This window comes from Scyliorhinus torazame, chromosome 24 (genome assembly GCF_047496885.1).
Source record: "Scyliorhinus torazame isolate Kashiwa2021f chromosome 24, sScyTor2.1, whole genome shotgun sequence".
Lineage (NCBI taxonomy): Eukaryota > Metazoa > Chordata > Chondrichthyes > Carcharhiniformes > Scyliorhinidae > Scyliorhinus > Scyliorhinus torazame.
Window position 1 is genome coordinate 40059839 of NC_092730.1, and position 22996 is coordinate 40082834.

The 22996-nt window shown below is 48.0% G+C and overlaps 11 non-coding genes across 11 annotated transcripts; all 11 read left to right on the forward strand.

Annotated features, from left to right (window-relative positions):
* The first annotated feature begins 4208 nt into the window (after positions 1-4208).
* trnag-ucc (transfer RNA glycine (anticodon UCC)) lies at positions 4209-4280 on the forward strand. The gene has a single exon. It is a non-coding gene; the product is annotated as a tRNA-Gly (tRNA).
* A 1144-nt stretch (positions 4281-5424) lies between these two features.
* On the forward strand, positions 5425-5507 carry trnal-aag (transfer RNA leucine (anticodon AAG)). The gene has a single exon. It is a non-coding gene; the product is annotated as a tRNA-Leu (tRNA).
* A 675-nt stretch (positions 5508-6182) lies between these two features.
* Positions 6183-6254, forward strand: trnar-ucu (transfer RNA arginine (anticodon UCU)). Its single transcript has one exon. It is a non-coding gene; the product is annotated as a tRNA-Arg (tRNA).
* A 1160-nt stretch (positions 6255-7414) lies between these two features.
* On the forward strand, positions 7415-7497 carry trnal-aag (transfer RNA leucine (anticodon AAG)). The gene has a single exon. It is a non-coding gene; the product is annotated as a tRNA-Leu (tRNA).
* Positions 7498-8172: 675 nt separating this feature from the next.
* On the forward strand, positions 8173-8244 carry trnag-ucc (transfer RNA glycine (anticodon UCC)). Its single transcript has one exon. It is a non-coding gene; the product is annotated as a tRNA-Gly (tRNA).
* A 1152-nt stretch (positions 8245-9396) lies between these two features.
* On the forward strand, positions 9397-9479 carry trnal-aag (transfer RNA leucine (anticodon AAG)). Its single transcript has one exon. It is a non-coding gene; the product is annotated as a tRNA-Leu (tRNA).
* A 675-nt stretch (positions 9480-10154) lies between these two features.
* On the forward strand, positions 10155-10226 carry trnag-ucc (transfer RNA glycine (anticodon UCC)). Its single transcript has one exon. It is a non-coding gene; the product is annotated as a tRNA-Gly (tRNA).
* Positions 10227-11386: 1160 nt separating this feature from the next.
* trnal-aag (transfer RNA leucine (anticodon AAG)) lies at positions 11387-11469 on the forward strand. Its single transcript has one exon. It is a non-coding gene; the product is annotated as a tRNA-Leu (tRNA).
* Positions 11470-12144: 675 nt separating this feature from the next.
* Positions 12145-12216, forward strand: trnag-ucc (transfer RNA glycine (anticodon UCC)). Its single transcript has one exon. It is a non-coding gene; the product is annotated as a tRNA-Gly (tRNA).
* A 1159-nt stretch (positions 12217-13375) lies between these two features.
* Positions 13376-13458, forward strand: trnal-aag (transfer RNA leucine (anticodon AAG)). Its single transcript has one exon. It is a non-coding gene; the product is annotated as a tRNA-Leu (tRNA).
* Positions 13459-16588: 3130 nt separating this feature from the next.
* On the forward strand, positions 16589-16671 carry trnal-aag (transfer RNA leucine (anticodon AAG)). The gene has a single exon. It is a non-coding gene; the product is annotated as a tRNA-Leu (tRNA).
* The last annotated feature ends 6325 nt before the right edge of the window (positions 16672-22996 follow it).

The following is a 22996-nucleotide window of genomic DNA, read 5'->3' on the forward strand; positions in this document are numbered from 1 at the left end:
CTGTGGAGAGAGATTCCAGTCGCGAGAATGCAACTCTATAATTGCATGCTTCACGCCGCTCAGATCTTAGACTCTCAATAGCTTCGTGTGAGGAACAGGTCGGCGGCAGTTCGGGTTTTTTGATTGGATCAAACTGATCAATGCATCAATGAGAAGCTTCTTAACCGCCAGAGGCTTGGAGAAGAATGGCACCCAGATACGTGACTCTGGCTGGCGTTCAAAATAGGAAAAGCACATCTCGTTCGAAATGAAATAACGGTGAAGATCGAACTTAAATCTATTGATGCACGGAGCATACCCTTTGCCACAAAGCGCCAGGATAGCAGAGCGGTTGATGGCGCTGCGTTAAGGTCGCAGTTTCCTCTGGAGGCGTAGGTTTGAATTCAACATCTGACATTAACATTACCTCCACGAGGTTACATTTCTCAAGAAAAATATTCAACCCCAGGATGATCCAATATCTCCCATGCAATGGGAGAGGTGGCCTCGTATCGTGCGATTCGTGCTTAAATTCCCACAGGAAAAAGCCCACTTGATGAATGGATAATCTGCTCAGTGACTCTGGTTGAAGCAGTAATATTAATCCCAGGACTCCGGGTATAATTCCTCTTATCTTGTAAATAATCTGTCTGGTTGGATTGTCGCGGTTACTCAGTTGACTTCTCCCAGAGTCCTCTTCTGCCGCCTTTACTGGATGAACGTCCTCCTGTTTGGACACTGCAGGGGTTCTTTGGCTACTTGTCTGTGAAAGCAGCAAGAGAAGCAGCTGTGGAGAAAGATTCCAGTCGCAAGAATGCAACAGTCTAATTGCATCCTTCACGCCGCTCAGATCTACGACTCTCAATAATGAGGAACAGGTCGGCGGCAGTTTGGTCTTTGTTGATTGGAGCAAACAGGTCAATGCAGCGTTGAGAAGCTCCATAACCCCCAGCGGCTTGGAGAAGGATGCCAGTCGGATTTGTGCACGGAGCAGGGCTTCTGCCAGAGCGCCTCAGGATGGCCGAGCGATCGTAGACACTGCATTCAGGTAGCAGTTTCCTCTGGAGGCGTGTGTTCGAATCCCACTGCTGACATTAACTTTTCGTCCACGAGGTTACATTTCTGCAGCAAAATGTTCAACCTCAGGAAGGTCAAATAACTCAGATACAATGGGGAAGCGGTGGCCTCAGGACATGAGATTCCTGCTTCGATTCACACAAGAAGACCGTACAGATAGAAACCCAATTCATGGCTGGATGATCTGCTCAGTGACTCTGGTTGAGGAATTAACATTGATCCCAGGACTCCGGGTAAAATTCCTCTTCTCTTGTTGTGAGTAGTTTGGTTGGTTGGATTGTCAAGGTAAACTCAGTTTTTCGAAGAGGTCACAAAGATGATTGATGCAGGTAGGGCAGTGGATGTTATCTATATGGACTTCAGTAAGGCCTTTGACAAGGTCCCTCATGGTAGACCGGCACAAAAATTGAAGTCACACGGGATCAGGGGTGAGCTGGCAAGTTAGATCGAGAACTGGTTAGGTCATAGAAGGCAGAGTGCAGCAATGGAAGGGTGATTTCCTAATTGGAGGGCTGTGACTAGTGGTGTTCCGCAGGGATCAGTGCTGGGACCTTTGCTGTTCGTAGAAAACATAAATGATTTGGAGGAAAATGTAACTGGTCTGCTAAGTAAGTTTGCAGACGACACACAGGTTGGTGGAATTGCGGATAGAGATGAGGACAGTCAGCGGATGCCGCAGGATTTAGATCGTTTGGAGACGTGGGTGGAGAGATGGCAGATGGCGTTTAATCCGGACAAATGTGAGGTAATGCATTTTGGAAGGTCTAATGGAGGTAGGGAATATACAGTGAATGGTAGAACACTCGAGAGTATTGAAAGTCAGAGAGATCAAGGTGAACAGGTCCACAGGTCATTGAAAGGGACAACACAGGTGGATAAGGTAGTCAGAAAGGCATACGGCATGCTTGCCTTCATTGGCCGGGGCACTAAGTACAAGAATTGGCACGTCACGTTGCAGCTGTATAGAACCTTAGTTTGGCCACACTTTGAGTAGAGTGTTCAATTCTGGTCGCCACACTACCAGAAGTGTGTGGAGGCTTTATGAAGGTGCAGAAGAGATTTAACAGGATGATGCCCGGTATGGAGGGCATTAGTTATGAGGAGCGGTTGAATAAACTCGGTTTGTTCTCACTGGAACGACGGAGGTTGACGGGCGAGCTGATAGTGGTCTACAAAATTATGAGGGGCATCGACACAGTGGATAGTCAGAGACATTTGCCCAGGCTAGGGGTGTTAATTACTGGGCGGCATCGGTTTAAGGTGCGCGGGGCAATGTTTAGAGGAGATGTACGAGGCACGTTTTTTACACAGAGGTTAGTGGGTGCCTGGAACTCGCTGCCGGAGGAGGCGGTGGGACCATGGACGATAGTAACATGGAAGGGGCATTTTGACAAATACAGGAATAGGATGGGAATAGAGGGATACGGAACAAGGAAGTGTAGAAGATTTTAGTTTAGACGGGCAGCATGGTCGGCACGGGCTTGGAGGGCCGAAGGGCCTGTTCCTGTGCTGTACTTTTCGTTGTTCTTTGTTTTTGTTTGAAATGAAATGACAATGACGATAGAATTTAAATCGATTCGTGCACGGAACACACCGTATGTCACAGCGCGTACCGATGGCCGAGCGGATGAAGGTGCTGCGTTTCGGTTATAGTCTCCTCTGGAGACGTGTGTTCGAATCTCACTTCAGATATTCAACTTTCATCCGCGCGGATCCATTTCTCCAGCGAAGTGTTGAACCCGAGGATAATCCAATACCTCCGATTCAATGGGGAAGCGGTGGCCTCAGGACGTGAGATTCTTGCTTAAATACGCACAGCAAGACCCCGCAGGCAGAAGCCAAGTTCATGACGGGATGTTCTGCTTAGTGACTCTGGTTGAGGAATTAATAATGATCACAGGACTCCTGGTAAATTTTCACTTCCCTTGTTGTAAATAGTCTGGCTGCTTGGATTGACGCAGGTGAATCCGTTGGCTTCTCCCAGAATGTTCTTCTGCTGCCTTTACAGCATGAACTTCCTCGTGTTTGGACACTGGAGGCGTTATTCGGCTGCTTGTCTGTGAAAGCAGCACCAGATGCAGCTGTGGAGAGAGATTACAGTCGCCAGAATGCAACTGTCTAATTGGATCCTTTACGCCGCTCAGATCTTAGACTCTTAATACCTTCGTGTGAGGAACAGGTAGGCGGCAGTATGGAGTTTGTTGATTGGAGCAAACTGATCAATGCAGAAATGAGAGCTCCTTAACACACAGCGCGTTGGAGAACGATCGCACTGAGACACAAGAGTCTGGCTGGCGTTCAGAAATAGTAAAACCACATCTAGTTTGAAATGAAATGAAGACGAAAATTAAATTTAACTCGATTTGCGCATGGAGCATATCTTTGGCTACAGCGCGTCAGGATGGCCGCGCGGTCGAAGGCGCTGCGTTAAGGTCGCACTCTCCTCTGGAGGCGTGAGTTCGAATCCCACTTCTGACATTAAGTTTTCCTCCACGTGGTTACATTTCTCCAGCAAAATGATCAACGCCAGGAAGATCCAATACCTCCCATTAAATGGGGAAGCGTTGTCCTCCGGGAATGAGATTCCTGCGTATATTCGCACAGCGAGACCCCACAGGCAGATGCCCAGTTCATCACTGGATAATTTGCTCATGACTCTATTTGAGGAATTAATAATGATCCGAGGATTCCTGGTAAATGTCTCGTCTCTTGTTGTAAATAGTCTGGCTGGTTGGATTGTCGAGGTGTCTCAGTCGTCATCTCCCAGAAAACTCTTCTGCCGCCTTTACTGGATGAACGTCCTCCTGTTTGGACACTGAAGGGTTTTCTGGCTACTTGTTTGTGAAAGCAGCACCAGAAGCAGCTGTGGAGAGAGATTCCAGTCGCAAGGATGCAACTGTATAATTGGATCCTTCACGCCGCTCAGATCTTAGACTCTCAATGTCTTCATGTGAGGAACAGGTCTTGGGAGTTCGGTCTTTGTTGATTGCAGCAAACTGATCAATGCAACGACGCGAAGCTCCTTAACCCCCAGCGGCTTGGAGAAGGACGGCACTCAGATACAGGACTCTGGCTGGTGTTCAAAAATAGGAAAAGCACAACTGATTAGAAATGACATGACAATGAAGATAGAATTTAAAGTTCTTCAGTGAGCGATGGTGGTATAATGGTGAGCATAGCTGCTTTCCAAGCAGTTGACCTGGGTTCGATTCCCAGCCATCGCAGAAAAAACTTATTTCGAAATTTTGGGCAGCAAGGTAGCACAGTTGTTTCACAGCTCCAGGGTTCCAGGTTCGATTCCCGGCTTGGGTCACTGTCTGTGCGGAGTCTGCACGTTCTCCCCATGTCTGCGTGAATTTCACCCCGGGTGCTCCGGTTTCCTCCCACGGCATAAAGACGAGCTGGCTAGGGGAATTGGTCATGCGTAATTGCCCTTAGTGTCCTAAAAGGTAGGAAGGATCATTGGGTTGCGGGATGAGGGTGATAGGATGGAATTGAGATCTTAAGTGGATCGGTGCAGACTCGATGGGCCGAATGGACTCCTTCTGCACTGTATGTTCTATGTCTATTTGTGCACCGAGCATAACAGTTTCTGCAGCTCGTCAGGGTGGCCGAGCGGTCGAAGGCGCGGGTTAAGGACGCAGTCTCCTCTGGAGGCGTGGGTTAGAATCCTACTTCTGACATTGCCTTTTTTTCCACGAGGTTACATTTCTCCAAAAATTGTTCAACCCCAGGAAGATCTCATACCTCCCATTCAATGGGGAAGCGGTGGCCTCGGGACGCGAGATTCGTACTTAAATTCGCACAGCAAGACCCCACAGTCAGAAGCCCAGTTCATGACTGGATGATATGCTCAGTGACTCTGGTTGAGGAATTAATACTGATCGCAGGACTCCGGGTAAATTTCCACTTCCATTGTTGTAAATAGTCTGGCTGGTTGGATTGTCGGACGTGAATCAGCTGGCTTCTTCCAGAAAGTTCTTCTGCCGCCTTTACAGCATGAACATCCTCGTGTTTGGCACTGGAGGCGTTATTCGGCTACTTGTCTGTGAAAGCAGCACCAGATGCAGCTGTGCAGGGAGATTCCAGTCGCCAGGATGCAACTGTCTCATTGGATCCTTCCCGCCACTCAGATCTTAGACTCTTAATACCTTCGTGGAAGGAACAGTTAGACGGCAGTACGGACTTTGTTGATTGGAGCAAACTGATCAATGCAGAAATGAGAGCTCCTTAACACACAGCGCATTCAGACGCAAGAGTCTGGCTGGCGTTCAAAAATAGTAAAACCACATCTAGTTTGAAATGAAATGAAGATGAAAATTAAATTTAAATCGATTTGCGCATGGAGCATATCTTTGGCCACAGTGCGTCAGGATGGCCGAGCGGTCGAAGGCGCTGCGTTAAGGTCGCAGTCTCCTCTGGAGGCGTGGGTTCGAATCCCACTTCTGACATTCCCTTTTCCTCCACGTGGTTACGTTTCTCCAGCAATATTTGCAACACCAGGACGATCCAATACCTCCCATTCAATGGGGAAGCGGTGGCCTCCTGGAATGAGATTCCTGCTGATATTCGCACAGCAAGACCCCACAGGCATAAGCCCAGTTCATCACTGGATAATCTGCTCATGACTCTATTTGAGGAATTAATAATGATCCCAGGATTCCTGGTAAATGTCTCGTCTCTTGTTGTAAATAGTCTGGCTGGTTGGATTGTCGAGGTGTCTCAGTCGACATCTCCCAGAAAACTCTTCTGCCGCCTTTACTGGATGAACGTCCTCCTGTTTGGACACTGAAGGGTTTTCTGGCTACTTGTTTGTGAAAGCAGCACCAGAAGCAGCTGTGGAGAGAGATTCCAGTCGCAAGGATGCAACTGTATAATTGGATCCTTCACGCCGCTCAGATCTTAGACTCTCAATATCTTCATGTGAGGAACAGGTCGGCGGGAGTTCGGTCTTTGTTGATTGCAGCAAACTGATCAATGCAACGACGCGAAGCTCCTTAACCCCCAGCGGCTTGGAGAAGGACGGCACTCAGATGCAGGACTCTGGCTGGTGTTCAAAAATAGGAAAAGCACAACTGATTAGAAATGAAATGACAATGAAGATAGAATTTAAAATTCTTCAGTGAGCGATGGTGGTATAATGGTGAGCAGAGCTGCCTTCTAAGCAGTTGACCTGGGTTCGATTCCCAGCCATCGCAGAAAAAACTTATTTCGAAATTTTGGGCAGCAAGGTAGCACAGTTGTTTCACAGCTCCAGGGTTCCAGGTTCGATTCCCGGCTTGGGTCACTGTCTGTGCGGAGTCTGCACGTTCTCCCCATGTCTGCGTGAATTTCACCCCGGGTGCTCCGGTTTCCTCCCACGGCATAAAGACGAGCTGGCTCGGGGAATTGGTCATGCGTAATTGCCCTTAGTGTCCAAAAAGGTAGGAAGGTTTATTGGGTTGCGGGGTGAGGGTGATAGGATGGAATTGAGGTCTTAAGTGGATCGGTGCAGACTCGATGGGCCGAATGGACTCCTTCTGCACTGTATGTTCCATGTCTATTTGTGCACCGAGCATAACAGTTTCTGCAGCTCGTCAGGGTGGCCGAGCGGTCGAAGGCGCGGGTTAAGGACGCAGTCTCCTCTGGAGGCGTGCGTTAGAATCCTACTTCTGACATTGCCTTTTTTTCCACGAGGTTACATTTCTCCAAAAATTGTTGAACCCCAGGAAGATCTCATACCTCCCATTCAATGGGGAAGCGGTGGCCTCGGGACGCGAGATTCGTACTTAAATTATTACAGCAAGACCCCACAGTCAGAAGCCCAGTTCATGACTGGATGATATGCTCAGTGACTCTGGTTGACGAATTAATACTGATACCAGGACTCCGGGTATATTTCCACTTCCATTGTTGTATAGAGTCTGGCTGGTTGGATTGTCGGACGTGAATCAGCTGGCTTCTTCCAGAAAGTTCTTCTGCCGCCTTAACAGCATGAACATCCTCGTGTTTGGCACTGGAGGCGTTATTCGGCTACTTGTCTGTGAAAGCAGCACCAGATGCAGCTGTGCAGAGAGATTCCAGTCGCCAGGATGCAACTGTCTCATTGGATCCTTCCCGCCACTCAGATCTTAGACTCTTAATACCTTCGTGGAAGGAACAGTTAGACGGCAGTACGGACTTTGTTGATTGGAGCAAACTGATCAATGCAGAAATGAGAGCTCCTGAACACACAGCGCGTTGGAGAACGATCGCACTCAGACGCAAGAGTCTGGCTGGCGTTCAAAAGTAGTAAAACCACATCTAGTTTGAAATGAAATGAAGATGAAAATTAAATTTAAATCGATTTGCGCATGGAGCATATCTTTGGCCACAGTGCGTCAGGATGGCCGAGCGGTCGAAGGCGCTGCGTTAAGGTCGCAGTCTCCTTTGGAGGCGTGGGTTCGAATCCCACTTCTGACATTCCCTTTTCCTCCACGTGGTTACGTTTCTCCAGCAATATTTGCAACACCAGGACGATCCAATACCTCCCATTCAATGGGGAAGCGGTGGCCTCCTGGAATGAGATTCCTGCTGATATTCGCACAGCAAGACCCCACAGGCAAAAGCCCAGTTCATCACTGGATAATCTGCTCATGACTCTATTTGAGGAATTAATAATGATCCCAGGATTCCTGGTAAATGTCTCGTCTCTTGTTGTAAATAGTCTGGCTGGTTGGATTGTCGAGGTGTCTCAGTCAACATCTCCCAGAAAACTCTTCTGCCGCCTTTACTGGATGAACGTCCTCCTGTTTGGACACTGAAGGGTTTTCTGGCTACTTGTTTGTGAAAGCAGCACCAGAAGCAGCTGTGGAGAGAGATTCCAGTCGCAAGGATGCAACTGTATAATTGGATCCTTCACGCCGCTCAGATCTTAGACTCTCAATATCTTCATGTGAGGAACAGGTCGGCGGGAGTTCGGTCTTTGTTGATTGCAGCAAACTGATCAATGCAACGACGCGAAGCTCCTTAACCCCCAGCGGCTTGGAGAAGGACGGCACTCAGATGCAGGACTCTGGCTGGTGTTCAAAAATAGGAAAAGCACAACTGATTAGAAATGAAATGACAATGAAGATACAATTTAAAATTCTTCTGTGAGCGGTGGTGGTATAATGGTGAGCATAGCTGCCTTCCAAGCAGTTGACCTGGGTTCGATTCCCAGCCATCGCAGAAAAAACTTAATTCGAAATTTTGGGCAGCAAGGTAGCACAGTTGTTTCACAGCTCCAGGGTTCCAGGTTCGATTCCCGGCTTGGGTCACTGTTTGTGCGGAGTCTGCACGTTCTCCCCATGTCTGCGTGAATTTCACCCAGGGTGCTCCGGTTTCCTCCCACGGCATAAAGACGAGCTGGCTCGGGGAATTGGTCATGCGTAATTGCCCTTAGTGTCCAAAAAGGTAGGAAGGATTGCGGGGTGAGGGTGATAGGATGGAATTGAGGTCTTAAGTGGATCGGTGCAGACTCGATGGGCCGAATGGACTCCTTCTGCACTGTATGTTCTATGTCTATTTGTGAACCGAGCATAACAGTTTCTGCAGCTCGTCAGGGTGGCCGAGCGGTCGAAGGCGCGGGTTAAGGACGCAGTCTCCTCTGGCGGCGTGCGTTAGAATCCTACTTCTGACATTGCCTTTTCTTCCACGAGGTTACATTTCTCCAAAAATTGTTGAACCCCAGGAAGATCTCATACCTCCCATTCAATGGGGAAGCGGTGGCCTCGGGACGCGAGATTCGTACTTAAATTCGTACAGCAAGACCCCACAGTCAGAAGCCCAGTTCATGACTGGATGATATGCTCAGTGACTCTGGTTGACGAATTAATACTGATACCAGGACTCCGGGTAAATTTCCACTTCCATTGTTGTAAATAGTCTGGCTGGTTGGATTGTCGGACGTGAATCAGCTGGCTTCTTCCAGAAAGTTCTTCTGCCGCCTTTACAGCATGAACATCCTCGTGTTTGGCACTGGAGGCGTTATTCGGCTACTTGTCTGTGCAAGCAGCACCAGAAGCAGCTGTGCAGAGAGATTCCAGTCGCCAGGATGCAACTGTCTCATTGGATCCTTCCCGCCACTCAGATCTTAGACTCTTAATACCTTCGTGGAAGGAACAGTTAGACGGCAGTACGGACTTTGTTGATTGGAGCAAACTGATCAATGCAGAAATGAGAGCTCCTTAACACACAGCGCGTTGGAGAACGATCGCATTCAGACGCAAGAGTCTGGCTGGCGTTCAAAAATAGTAAAACCACATCTAGTTTGAAATGAAATGAAGATGAAAATTAAATTTTAATCGATTTGCGCATGGAGCATATCTTCGGCCACAGTGCGTCAGGATGGCCGAGCGGTCGAAGGCGCTGCGTTAAGGTCGCAGTCTCCTCTGGAGGCGTGGGTTCGAATCCCACTTCTGACATTCCCTTTTCCTCCACGTGGTTACGTTTCTCCAGCAATATTTGCAACACCAGGACGATCCAATACCTCCCATTCAATGGGGAAGCGGTGGCCTCCTGGAATGAGATTCCTGCTGATATTCGCACAGCAAGACCCCACAGGCAAAAGCCCAGTTCATCACTGGATAATCTGCTCATGACTCTATTTGAGGAATTAATAATGATCCCAGGATTCCTGGTAAATGTCTCGTCTCTTGTTGTAAATAATCTGGCTGGTTGGATTGTCGAGGTGTCTCAGTCGACATCTCCCAGAAAACTCTTCTGCCGCCTTTACTGGATGAACGTCCTCCTGTTTGGACACTGAAGGGTTTTCTGGCTACTTGTTTGTGAAAGCAGCACCAGAAGCAGCTGTGGAGAGAGATTCCAGTCGCAAGGATGCAACTGTATAATTGGATCCTTCACGCCGCTCAGATCTTAGACTCTCAATATCTTCATGTGAGGAACAGGTCGGCGGGAGTTCGGTCTTTGTTGATTGCAGCAAACTGATCAATGCAACGACGCGAAGCTCCTTAACCCCCAGCGGCTTGGAGAAGGACGGCACTCAGATGCAGGACTCTGGCTGGTGTTCAAAAATAGGAAAAGCACAACTGATTAGAAATGAAATGACAATGAAGATATAATTTAAAATTCTTCAGTGAGCGATGGTGGTATAATGGTGAGCAGAGCTGCCTTCCAAGCAGTTGACCTGGGTTCGATTCCCAGCCATCGCAGAAAAAACTTATTTCGAAATTTTGGGCAGCAAGGTAGCACAGTTGTTTCACAGCTCCAGGGTTCCAGGTTCGATTCCCGGCTTGGGTCACTGTCTGTGCGGAGTCTGCACGTTCTCCCCATGTCTGCGTGAATTTCACCCCGGGTGCTCCGGTTTCCTCCCACGGCATAAAGACGAGCTGGCTAGTGGAATTGGTCATGCGTAATTGCCCTTAGTGTCCAAAAAGGTAGGAAGGATTATTGGGTTGCGGGGTGAGGGTGATAGGATGGAATTGAGGTCTGAAGTGGATCGGTGCAGACTCGATGGGCCGAATGGACTCCTTCTGCACTGTATGTTCTATGTCTATTTGTGCACCGAGCATAACAGTTTCTGCAGCTCGTCAGGGTGGCCGAGCGGTCGAAGGCGCGGGTTAAGGACGCAGTCTCCTCTGGAGGCGTGCGTTAGAATCCTACTTCTGACATTGCCTTTTTTTCCACGAGGTTACATTTCTCCAAAAATTGTTGAACCCCAGGAAGATCTCATACCTCCCATTCAATGGGGAAGCGGTGGCCTCGGGACGCGAGATTCGTACTTAAATTCGTACAGCAAGACCCCACAGTCAGAAGCCCAGTTCATGACTGGATGATATGCTCAGTGACTCTGGTTGACGAATTAATACTGATACCAGGACTCCGGGTATATTTCCACTTCCATTGTTGTATAGAGTCTGGCTGGTTGGATTGTCGGACGTGAATCAGCTGGCTTCTTCCAGAAAGTTCTTCTGCCGCCTTTACAGCATGAACATCCTCGTGTTTGGCACTGGAGGCGTTATTCGGCTACTTGTCTGTGAAAGCAGCACCAGATGCAGCTGTGCAGAGAGATTCCAGTCGCCAGGATGCAACTGTCTCATTGGATCCTTCCCGCCACTCAGATCTTAGACTCTTAATACCTTCGTGGAAGGAACAGTTAGACGGCAGTACGGACTTTGTTGATTGGAGCAAACTGATCAATGCAGAAATGAGAGCTCCTGAACACACAGCGCGTTGGAGAACGATCGCACTCAGACGCAAGAGTCTGGCTGGCGTTCAAAAATAGTAAAACCACATCTAGTTTGAAATGAAATGAAGATGAAAATTAAATTTAAATCGATTTGCGCATGGAGCATATCTTTGGCCACAGTGCGTCAGGATGGCCGAGCGGTCGAAGGCGCTGCGTTAAGGTCGCAGTCTCCTCTGGAGGCGTGGGTTCGAATCCCACTTCTGACATTCCCCTTTCCTCCACGTGGTTACGTTTCTCCAGCAATATTTGCAACACCAGGACGATCCAATACCTCCCATTCAATGGGGAAGCGGTGGCCTCCTGGAATGAGATTCCTGCTGATATTCGCACAGCAAGACCCCACAGGCAAAAGCCCAGTTCATCACTGGATAATCTGCTCATGACTCTATTTGAGGAATTAATAATGATCCCAGGATTCCTGGTAAATGTCTCGTCTCTTGTTGTAAATAGTCTGGCTGGTTGGATTGTCGAGGTGTCTCAGTCGACATCTCCCAGAAAACTCTTCTGCCGCCTTTACTGGATGAACGTCCTCCTGTTTGGACACTGAAGGGTTCTCTGGCTACTTGTTTGTGAAAGCAGCACCAGAAGCAGCTGTGGAGAGAGATTCCAGTCGCAAGGATGCAACTGGAGAATTGGATCCTTCACGCCGCTGAGATCTTAGACTCTCAATATCTTCATGTGAGAAACAGGTCGGCGGGAGTTCGGTCTTTGTTGATTGCAGCAAACTGATCAATGCAACAATGCGAAGCTCCTTAACCCCCAGCGGCTTGGAGAAGGACGGCACTCAGATGCAGGACTCTGGCTGGTGTTCAAAAATAGGAAAAGCACAACTGATTAGAAATGAAATGACAATGAAGATAGAATTTCAAGTTCTTCAGTGAGCGATGGTGGTATAATGGTGAGCATAGCTGCCTTCCAAGCAGTTGACCTGGGTTCGATGCCCGGCCATCGCAGAAAAAACTTATTTCGAAATTTTGGGCAGCAAGGTAGCACATTGTTTCACAGCTCCAGGGTTCCAGGTTCGATTCCCGGCTTGGGTCACTGTCTGTGCGGAGTCTGCACGTTCTCCCCATGTCTGCGTGAATTTCACCCCGGGTGCTCCGGTTTCCTCCCACGGCATAAAGACGAGCAGGCTAGGGGAATTGGTCATGCGTAATTGCCCTTCGTGTCCAAAAAGCTAGGAAGGATTATTGGGTTGCGGGGTGAGGGTGATAGGATGGAATTGAGGTCTTTAGGGGATCGGTGCAGACTCGATGAGCCGAATGGACTCCTTCTGCACTGTATGTTCTATGTCGACTTGTGCACCGAGCATAACAGTTTCTGCAGCTCGTCAGGGTGGCCGAGCGGTCGAAGGCGCGGGTTAAGGACGCAGTCTCCTCTGGAGGCGTGCGTTAGAATCCTACTTCTGACATTGCCTTTTTTTCCACGAGGTTTCATTTCTCCAAAAATTGTTGAACCCCAGGAAGATCTCATACCTCCCATTCAATGGGGAAGCGGAGGCCTCGGGATGCGAGATTCGTACTTAAATTCGTACAGCAAGACCCCACAGTCAGAAGCCATGTCCATGACTGGATGATATGCTCAGTGACTCTGGTTGACGAATTAATACTGATCCCAGGACTCCGGGTAAATTTCCACTTCCATTGTTGTAAATAGTCTGGCTGGTTGGATTGTCGGACGTGAATCAGCTGGCTTCTTCCAGAAAGTTCTTCTGCCGCCTTTACAGCATGAACATCCTCGTGTTTGGCACTGGAGGCGTTATTCGGCTACTTGTCTGTGCAAGCAGCACCAGAAGCAGCTGTGCAGAGAGATTCCAGTCGCCAGGATGCAACTGTCTCATTGGATCCTTCCCGCCACTCAGATCTTAGACTCTTAATACCTTCGTGGAAGGAACAGTTAGACGGCAGTACGGACTTTGTTGATTGGAGCAAACTGATCAATGCAGAAATGAGAGCTCCTTAACACACAGCGCGTTGGAGAACGATCGCATTCAGACGCAAGAGTCTGGCTGGCGTTCAAAAATAGTAAAACCACATCTAGTTTGAAATGAAATGAAGATGAAAATTAAATTTAAATCGATTTGCGCATGGAGCATATCTTTGGCCACAGTGCGTCAGGATGGCCGAGCGGTCGAAGGCGCTGCGTTAAGGTCGCAGTCTCCTCTGGAGGCGTGGGTTCGAATCCCACTTCTGACATTCCCTTTTCCTCCACGTGGTTACGTTTCTCCAGCAATATTTGCAACACCAGGACGATCCAATACCTCCCATTCAATGGGGAAGCGGTGGCCTCCTGGAATGAGATTCCTGCTGATATTCGCACAGCAAGACCCCACAGGCAAAAGCCCAGTTCATAACTGGATAATCTGCTCATGACTCTATTTGAGGAATTAATAATGATCCCAGGATTCCGGGTAAATGTCTCGTCTCTTGTTGTAAATAGTCTGGCTGGTTGGATTATTGAGGTGTCTCAGTCGACATCTCCCAGAAAACTCTACTGCAGCCTTTCCTGGATGAACGTCCTCCTGTTTGGACACTGAAGGGTTCTCTGGCTACTTGTTTGTGAAAGCAGCACCAGAAGCAGCTGTGGAGAGAGATTCCAGTCGCAAGGATGCAACTGGAGAATTGGATCCTTCACGCCGCTCAGATCTTAGACTCTCAATACCTTCGTGTGAGGAACAGGCCGGCGGGAGTTCGGTCTTTGTTGATTGCAGCAAACTGATCAATGCAACAATGCGAAGCTCCTTAACCCCCAGCGGCTTGGAGAAGGACGGCACTCAGATACAGGACTCTGGCTGGTGTTCAAAAATAGGAAAAGCACAACTGACTAGAAATGAAATGACAATGAAGATAGAATTTAAAGTTCTTCAGTGAGCGATGGTGGTATAGTGGTGAGCATAGCTGCCTTCCAAGCATTTCATCTAGGTTCGATGCCCGGCCATCGCAGAAAAAACTTATTTCGAAATTTTGGGCAGCAAGCTAGCGCTGTGGTTAGCACAGTTGTTTCACAGCTCCAGGGTTCCAGGTTCGATTCCCGGCTTGGGTCACTGTCTGTGCGGAGTCTGCACGTTCTCCCCATTTCTGCGTGAATTTCACCCCGGGTGCTCCGGATTCCTCCCACAGCATGAAGACGCGCTGGCTCGGGGAATTGGTCATGCGTAATTGCCCTTAGTGTCCAAAAAAGTAGGAAGGTTTATTGGGTTGCGGGGTGAGTGTGATAGGATGGAATTGACGTCTTAAGTGGGTCGGTGCAGACTCGATGGGCCGACTGGACTCCTTCTGCTCTGTATGTTCTCTGTCTATGTCTATTTGTGCACGTAGCATAACGTTGTCGCCAGCTCGTCAGGCTGGCCGAGCGGTCGAAGGCGCTGCGTTAAGATCGCAGTGTCCTCTGGAAGGCGTGGGTTCGAATCCTACTTCGGACATTGCCTTTTTTTCCACGAGGTTACATTTCTCCAATAAATGTTCAACCCCAGGAAGATCTAATACCTCCCATTCAATGGGGAAGCGGTGGCCTCGGCACGTGAGATTCGCACTTAAATTCGCACAGCAAGACCCCACTGTCAGAAGCCCAGTTCATGACGGGATGATCTGCTCAGTGACTCTGGTTGACGAATTAATACTGACCTCAGGACTCCGGGTAAATTTCCACTTCCCTTGTTGTAAATAGTCTGGCTGGTTGGATTGTCGGACGTGAATCAGTTGGCTTCTTCCAGAAAGTTCTTCTGCCGCCTTTACAGCATGAGGGACCTCCTGTTTTGACACTGAAGGGTTCTTTGGCTACTTGTTTGTGAAAGCAGCACCAGAATCAGCTGTGGAGAGAGTTTCCAGTCGCAAGGATGCAACTGTATAATTGGATCCTTCACGCCGCTCAGATCTTAGACTCTCAATACCGTCGTGTGAGGAACAGGTCGGCGGGAGTTCGGTCTTTGTTGATTGCAGCAAACTGATCAATGCATCAATGCGAAGCTCCTTAGCCCCCAGCGGCTTGGAGAAGGACGGTACTCAGATTCAGGATTATGGCTGGTGTTCAAAAAATAGGAAAAGCACAACTGATTAGAAAGAAAATGCGAATGAAGATATAATTCAAAGCGGGTCTGTGAGCGATGGTGGTACAGTGGTGAGCACAGTTTCCTTCCAAGCAGTTGACCCGTGTTCGATTCTCGGCCATCGCAGAAGAAATTTATTTCGAAATTTTGGACAGCAAGGTAGCATCGTGGTTAGCACAGTTGCTTCACAGCACCAGGGTTCCAGTTTCGATTCCCGGCTTCGGTCACTGTCTGTGCGGAGTCTGCATGTTCTCCCTGTGTCTGCGTAAATTTCACCCCGGGTGCTCCGGTTTCCTCCTCCAGCCCATAGACGTGCAGGCTAGGTGAATTGGCCATGCAAAATTGCCCTTCGTGTCCACAAAGGTAGGAAAGATTATCCGGTTGCGGGATGAGGGTGATAGGGTGGAATTGAGGGCTTAGGTGGGTCGGTGCAGACTCGATGGGCCGAATGGCCTCCTACAGCACTGTATGTTCTATGTCTATGTCGATTTATGCACGGAGCATAACATTTCACCCAGCTCGTCAGGATGGCCGAACTGTCTTGCTGGAGGCGAGGGTTCGAATGCCACCTCTGACATTAACTTTTCTTCCACGTGCTTACATTTCTCCAGCAAAATGTTCAGGCCCAGGAAGATCCAATACCTCCCATTCAAAGGGGAAGCGGTGGCCTCGGGACGTGAGATTCGTGCTTAAATTCGCACAGCAAGTTCCCACAGGCAGAAGCCAAGTTCATGACGGCATGATCTGCTCAGTAACTCTGGATCAGGAATTAATAATGATCCCAGGACTCCGCGTAAATTTCCACTTCCCTTGTTGTAAATAGTCTGGCATGTTGTATTGGCGGATGTGAATAAGTTGGCTTCTCCCAGAATGTTCTTCTGCCGCCTTTACAGCATGAACATCCTCGTGTTTGGACACTGGAGGGGCTCTTAGGCTACTAGCCTGTGAAAGCAGCACCAGAAGCAGCTGTGCAGAGAGATTCCAGTCGCCAAGATGCAACTGTATAATTGGATCCATCACGCCGCTCAGATCTTAGACTCGTAATACCTTCGTGTGAGGAACAGGTAGGCGGCAGTACGGACTTTGTTGAAAAGAGCAAACTGATCAATGCAGAAATGAGAGCTCCTTAACACACAGCGTGTTGGAGAACGATCGCACTCAGATACAAGAGTCTGGCTGGCGTTCAAAAATAGTAAAACCACATCTAGTTTGAAATGAAATGAAGATGAAAATTGAATTTAAATCGATTCGCCGATGGAGCATATCTTTGGTTACAGCGCGTCAGGATGGCCTAGCGGTCGAAGGCGCTGCGTTAAGGTTGCAGTCTCCTCTGGAGGGGTGGGTTCGAATCCTACTTCTGACATTAACGTTTCCTCCACGTGGTTACGTTTCTCCAGCAAAATGTGCAACCCCAGGAAGATTCAATGGGTCAGGGAATGAGATTCCTGCTTACATTCGCACAGCAAGACCTCACAGGGAGAAACCCAGTTCATAACTGGATAATATAAGAACTAGGAGCAGGAGTAGGCCATCTGGCCCCTCGAGCCTGCTCCACCATTCAATGAGATCATGGCTGATCTTTTGTGGACTCAGCTCCACTTTCCGGCCCGAACACCATAACCCTTAATCCCTTTATTCTTCAAAAAACTATCTATCCTTATCTTAAAAACATTTAATGAAGGAGCCTCTACTGCTTCACTGGGCAAGGAATTCCATAGATTCACAACGCTTTGGGTGAAGACGTTCCTTCTAAACTCAGTCCTAAATCTACTTCCCCTTATTTTGAGGCTATGCCCCCTAGTTCTGTTTTCACCCGCCAGTGGAAACAACCTGCCCGCATCTATCCTTTCTATTCCCTTCATAATCTCATATGTTTCTATAAGATCCCCCCCCCCCCCTCATCCTTCTAAATTCCAATGAGTACAGTCCCAGTCTACTCAACCTCTCCTCGTAATCCAACCCCTTCAGCTCTGGGATTAACCTAGTGAATCTCCTCTGCACACCCTCCAGTGCCAGTACGTCCTTTCTCAAGCAAGGAGACCAAAACTGAACACAATACTCTAGGTGTGGCCTCACTAACACCTTATACAATTGCAGCAGAACCTCCCCAGTCTTAAACTCCATCCCTCTAGCAATGAAGGACAAAATTCCATTTGCCTTCTTAATCACCTGTTGCACCTGAAAACCAACTTTTTGAGACTCATGCACTAGAACACCCAGGTCTCTCTGCACAGCAGCATGTTTTAATATTTTATCATTTAAATAATAATCTCTTTTGCTGTTATTCCTACCAAAATGGATAACCTCACATTTGTCAACATTGTATTCCATCTGCCAGACCCTAGCCCATTCACTTAGCCTATCCAAATCCCTCTGCAGACTTCCAATATCCTCTGCACTTTTTGCTTTACCACTTATCTTAGTGTCGTATGCAAACTTGGACACATTGCCCTTGGTCCCCAACTCCAAATCATCGATGTAAATTGTGAACAGTTGTGGGCCCAACACTGATCACTGAGGGACACCACTAGCTACTGATTGCCAACCAGAGAAACACCCATTAATCCCCACTCTTTGCTTTCTATTAATTAACCAATCCTCTATCCATGCTACTACTTTCCCCTTAATGCCATGCATCTTTATCTGATGCAACAACCTTTTGTGTGGCACCTTGTCAAAGGCTTTCTGGAAATCCAGATATACCAGATATACCACATCCATTGGCTCCCCGTTATCTACCGCACTGTTAATGTCCTCAAAATATTCCACTAAATTAGTTAGGCGCGACCTGCCCTTTATGAACCCATGCTGCGTCTGTCCAGTGGGACAATTTCCATCCAGATGCCTCGCTATGTCTTCCTTGATGATAGATACCAGCATCTTCCCTACTACCGAAGTTAAGCTCACTGGCCTATAATTACCCGCTTTCTGCCTACCTCCTTTTTTAAACAGTGGTGTCACGTTTGCTAATTTCCAATCCGCCGGGACGGCCCAGATAATTTTGGTAAATTATCACTAGTGCATTTGCAATTTCCCTAGCCATCCGTTTTAGCACTCTGGGATGCATTCCATCAGGTCCAGGAGACTTGTCTACCTTTAGCCCCATGAGCTTGCCCATCACTACCTCCTTGGTGATAACAATCCTCTCAAGGTCCTCACCTGTCATAGCCTCATTTCCATCAGTCACTGGCATGTTATTTGTGTCTTCCACTGTGAAGACCGACCCAAAAAACCTGTTCAGTTCCTCAGCCATTTCCTCATCTCCCATTACTAAATCTCCCTTCTCATCCTCTAAAGGACAAATATTTACCTTAGCCACTCTTTTTTGTTTTATGTATTTGTCGAAACCTTTACTATCTGTTTTTATATTCTGAGCAAGTTTACTCTCATAATCTATCTTACTCTTCTTTATAGCTTTTTTTAGTAGCTTTCAGTTGCCCCCTAAAGATTTCCCAGTCCTCTAGTCTCCCACTGATCTTTGCTACTTTGTATGTTTTATCCTTCAATTTGATACTCTCCCTTATTCCTTTAGATATCGACGGTCGATTTTCCCTCTTTTTACCGCCCTTCCTTTTTGTTGGTATCTACCTTTGCTGAGCACTGTGAAAAATCACTTGGAAGGTTCTCCACTGTTTCTCAACTGTTTCACAATAAAATATTTGCTCCCAGTCTATCTTAGCTAGTTCTTCTCTCATCCCATTGTAATCTCCTTTGTTTAAGCGCAAAACACTAGTGCTTGATTGTACCTTCTCACCCTCCATCTGTATTTTAAATTCCATCATATTGTGATCGCTCCTTCCGAAAGGTTCCCTAACTATGAGATCCTGAATCAATCCTGTCTCATTACACAGGACCAGATCTAGGACCGCTTGTTCCCTCGTAGGTTCCACCTAGGAAACTATCGCGGATACATTCTATAAACTCCTCCTCAAGGCTGCCTTGACTGACCTGGTTAAACCAATCAACATGTAGATTAAAATCCCCCATGATAACTGCTGTACCATTTCTACATGCATCTGCTATTTCATTGTTTATTGCCTGCCCCACCATAATGTTACTATTTGGTGGCCTATAGATTACTCCTATCAGTGACTTTTTCGCCTTACTATTCCTGATTTCCACCCAAATGGATTCAACCTTATCCTCCATAGCACCGGTGTCACCCCTTACTGTTGCCCGGATGTCATCCTTAAATAACAGAGCTACACCACCTCCCTTACCATCCACTCTGTCCTTCCGAAAGGTTTGATACCCTCGGATATTTAACTCCCAGTCGTGACCATCCTTTAACCATGTTTCAGTAATGGCCACTAAATCATAGTCATTCACGACGATTTGCGCCATCAACTCATTTACCTTATTCTGAATAATACGAGCATTCAGGTAAAGTACACTTATGTTGGCTTTTTTACCTCTGTTCTGAATCTTAACACCTCGATCAGTAACCTCTCCTAAGTTATATTTCCTCTTAACCTTTCTCCTAATTTTCCTTGTCATCGAACCCATATCTTCCTGTAACAACCTGCCGCGTCGCTTAACATTAATGTTTTCACTTCCCGTTTTATTTCTTTTATTATTCGTGGTCCTATTCACTGAGCTCCCCCTCAGTCACTGTACCTTGTACTGTCGCCCTTTTTGATTTTTGACTATGGCTTCTCTGCCTTACACTTTCCCCATTACTGCCTTTTATTTCTGTCCCTGTTTTACAACCTTCCAACTTCCTGCATCGGTTCCCATCCCCCTGCCACATTAGTTTAAACTCTCCCCAACAGCTCTAGCAAACACCCCCCCCGCCCCCTAGGACATCAGTTCCAGTCCTGCCCAGGTGCAGACCGTCCGGTTTGTACTGGTCCCACCTCCCCCAGAACCGGTTCCAATGTCCCAGGAATTTGAATCCCTCCCTCTTGCACCATCTCTCGAGCCACGTATTCATCCTCTCTATCCTGACACTCCTACTCTGACTAGCTCGTGGCACTGGTAGCAATCCTGAGATTACTACCTTTGAGGTCCTACTTTTTAGTTTGCCTCCTAGCTCCCTAAATTCAGCTTGTAGGACCTCGTCCCGTTTTTTACCTATATCGTTGGTGCATATGTGCACCACGACAGCCGGCTGTTCACCCTCACCCCCCCCCCCTCCAGAATGTCCTGCAGCCGCTCCGAGACATCCTTGACCCTTGCACCAGGGAGGCAACATACCATCCTGGAGTCTCGATTGCGTCCGCAGAACCGCCTGTCTATTCCCCTTACAATTGAGTCCCCTATCACTATAGCCCTGCCATTCTTCTTCCTGCCCAGCTGCGCAGCAGAGCCAGCCACGGTGCCATGAACCTGGCTGCTGCTGCCTTCCCCTGGTGAGCCATCTCCCTCAACAGTATCCAATGCGGTATATCTGTTTTGCAGGGAGATGACCGCAGAGGACACCTGCACTGCCTTCCTACTCTTGCTCTGTCTTTTGGTCACCCATTTACTATCTCCCTCAGTACCTTCCACCTGCTACTTGTTTCTAGCTTGAAATTAAATGACGACGAAGATAGAATTGTAATCGATTTTTGCACGCAGCATATCTTTTGCGACAGCGCGTCAGGATGGTCGAGCGTTCGAAGTCACTGCGTTAAGGTCACAGTCTCCTCTGGAGGCATGGGTCCGAATCCCACTGCTGATATTAACTTTTCCTCCACGAGGTTACATTTCTCCAGCAAAATGTTCACCCCAGGAAGATCCAATGCCTCCAATTCACCGGGGAAGAGGCGGCCTCAGGACGTGAGAATCCTGCTTAAATTGGCACAGCAAAACCCAACAGGAAAAGATCAGTTACTGACTGGATAATCAGATCTGTGACTCTGGCACTCAGATACAGGGTTCAAAAATAGTAAAAGCACATCAAGTTTGAAATGAAATGACGATGAATATAGAATTTAAATCGCTTTGTGCATTCCACTGAAACAATTTACCATTTCCTCCGAAGCAAAGCTTATTTTATCAAGTCAATGTGCTTCTTAATTCCTGTTAAATTTGGTTTCCTTGCTGATGTAAAATCAAAAAAAAGACTTTTTGTCCCCTGGTTTTATATCGGGATCACTGGGTCAATTTGGTTCTTTCTGGTTTGGTGGCGTCCACTGCGAACAGAACATGCTCTGTATGTTCTCTGTCTATGTCTATTTGTGCACGTAGCATAACGTTGTCGCCAGCTCGTCAGGCTGGCCGAGCGGTCGAAGGCGCTGCGTTAAGATCGCAGTGTCCTCTGGAAGGCGTGGGTTCGAATCCTACTTCGGACATTGCCTTTTTTTCCACGAGGTTACATTTCTCCAATAAATGTTCAACCCCAGGAAGATCTAATACCTCCCATTCAATGGGGAAGCAGTGGCCTCGGCACGTGAGATTCGCACTTAAATTCGCACAGCAAGACCCCACTGTCAGAAGCCCAGTTCATGACGGGATGATCTGCTCAGTGACTCTGGTTGACGAATTAATACTGACCTCAGGACTCCGGGTAAATTTCCACTTCCCTTGTTGTAAATAGTCTGGCTGGTTGGATTGTCGGACGTGAATCAGTTGGCTTCTTCCAGAAAGTTCTTCTGCCGCCTTTACAGCATGAGGGACCTCCTGTTTTGACACTGAAGGGTTCTTTGGCTACTTGTTTGTGAAAGCAGCACCAGAATCAGCTGTAGAGAGAGTTTCCAGTCGCAAGGATGCAACTGTATAATTGGATCCTTCACGCCGCTCAGATCTTAGACTCTCAATACCGTCGTGTGAGGAACAGGTCGGCGGGAGTTCGGTCTTTGTTGATTGCAGCAAACTGATCAATGCATCAATGCGAAGCTCCTTAGCCCCCAGCGGCTTGGAGAAGGACGGTACTCAGATTCAGGATTATGGCTGGTGTTCAAAAAATAGGAAAAGCACAACTGATTAGAAAGAAAATGCGAATGAAGATATAATTCAAAGCGGGTCTGTGAGCGATGGTGGTACAGTGGTGAGCACAGTTTCCTTCCAAGCAGTTGACCCGTGTTCGATTCTCGGCCATCGCAGAAGAAATTTATTTCGAAATTTTGGACAGCAAGGTAGCATCGTGGTTAGCACAGTTGCTTCACAGCACCAGGGTTCCAGTTTCGATTCCCGGCTTCGGTCACTGTCTGTGCGGAGTCTGCATGTTCTCCCTGTGTCTGCGTGAATTTCACCCCGGGTGCTCCGGTTTCCTCCTCCAGCCCATAGACGTGCAGGCTAGGTGAATTGGCCATGCAAAATTGCCCTTCGTGTCCACAAAGGTAGGAAAGATTATCCGGTTGCGGGATGAGGGTGATAGGGTGGAATTGAGGGCTTAGGTGGGTCGGTGCAGACTCGATGGGCCGAATGGCCTCCTACAGCACTGTATGTTCTATGTCTATGTCGATTTGTGCACGGAGCATAACATTTCACCCAGCTCGTCAGGATGGCCGAACTGTCTTGCTGGAGGCGAGGGTTCGAATGCCACCTCTGACATTAACTTTTCTTCCACGTGCTTACATTTCTCCAGCAAAATGTTCAGGCCCAGGAAGATCCAATACCTCCCATTCAAAGGGGAAGCGGTGGCCTCGGGACGTGAGATTCGTGCTTAAATTCGCACAGCAAGTTCCCACAGGCAGAAGCCAAGTTCATGACGGCATGATCTGCTCAGTAACTCTGGATCAGGAATTAATAATGATCCCAGGACT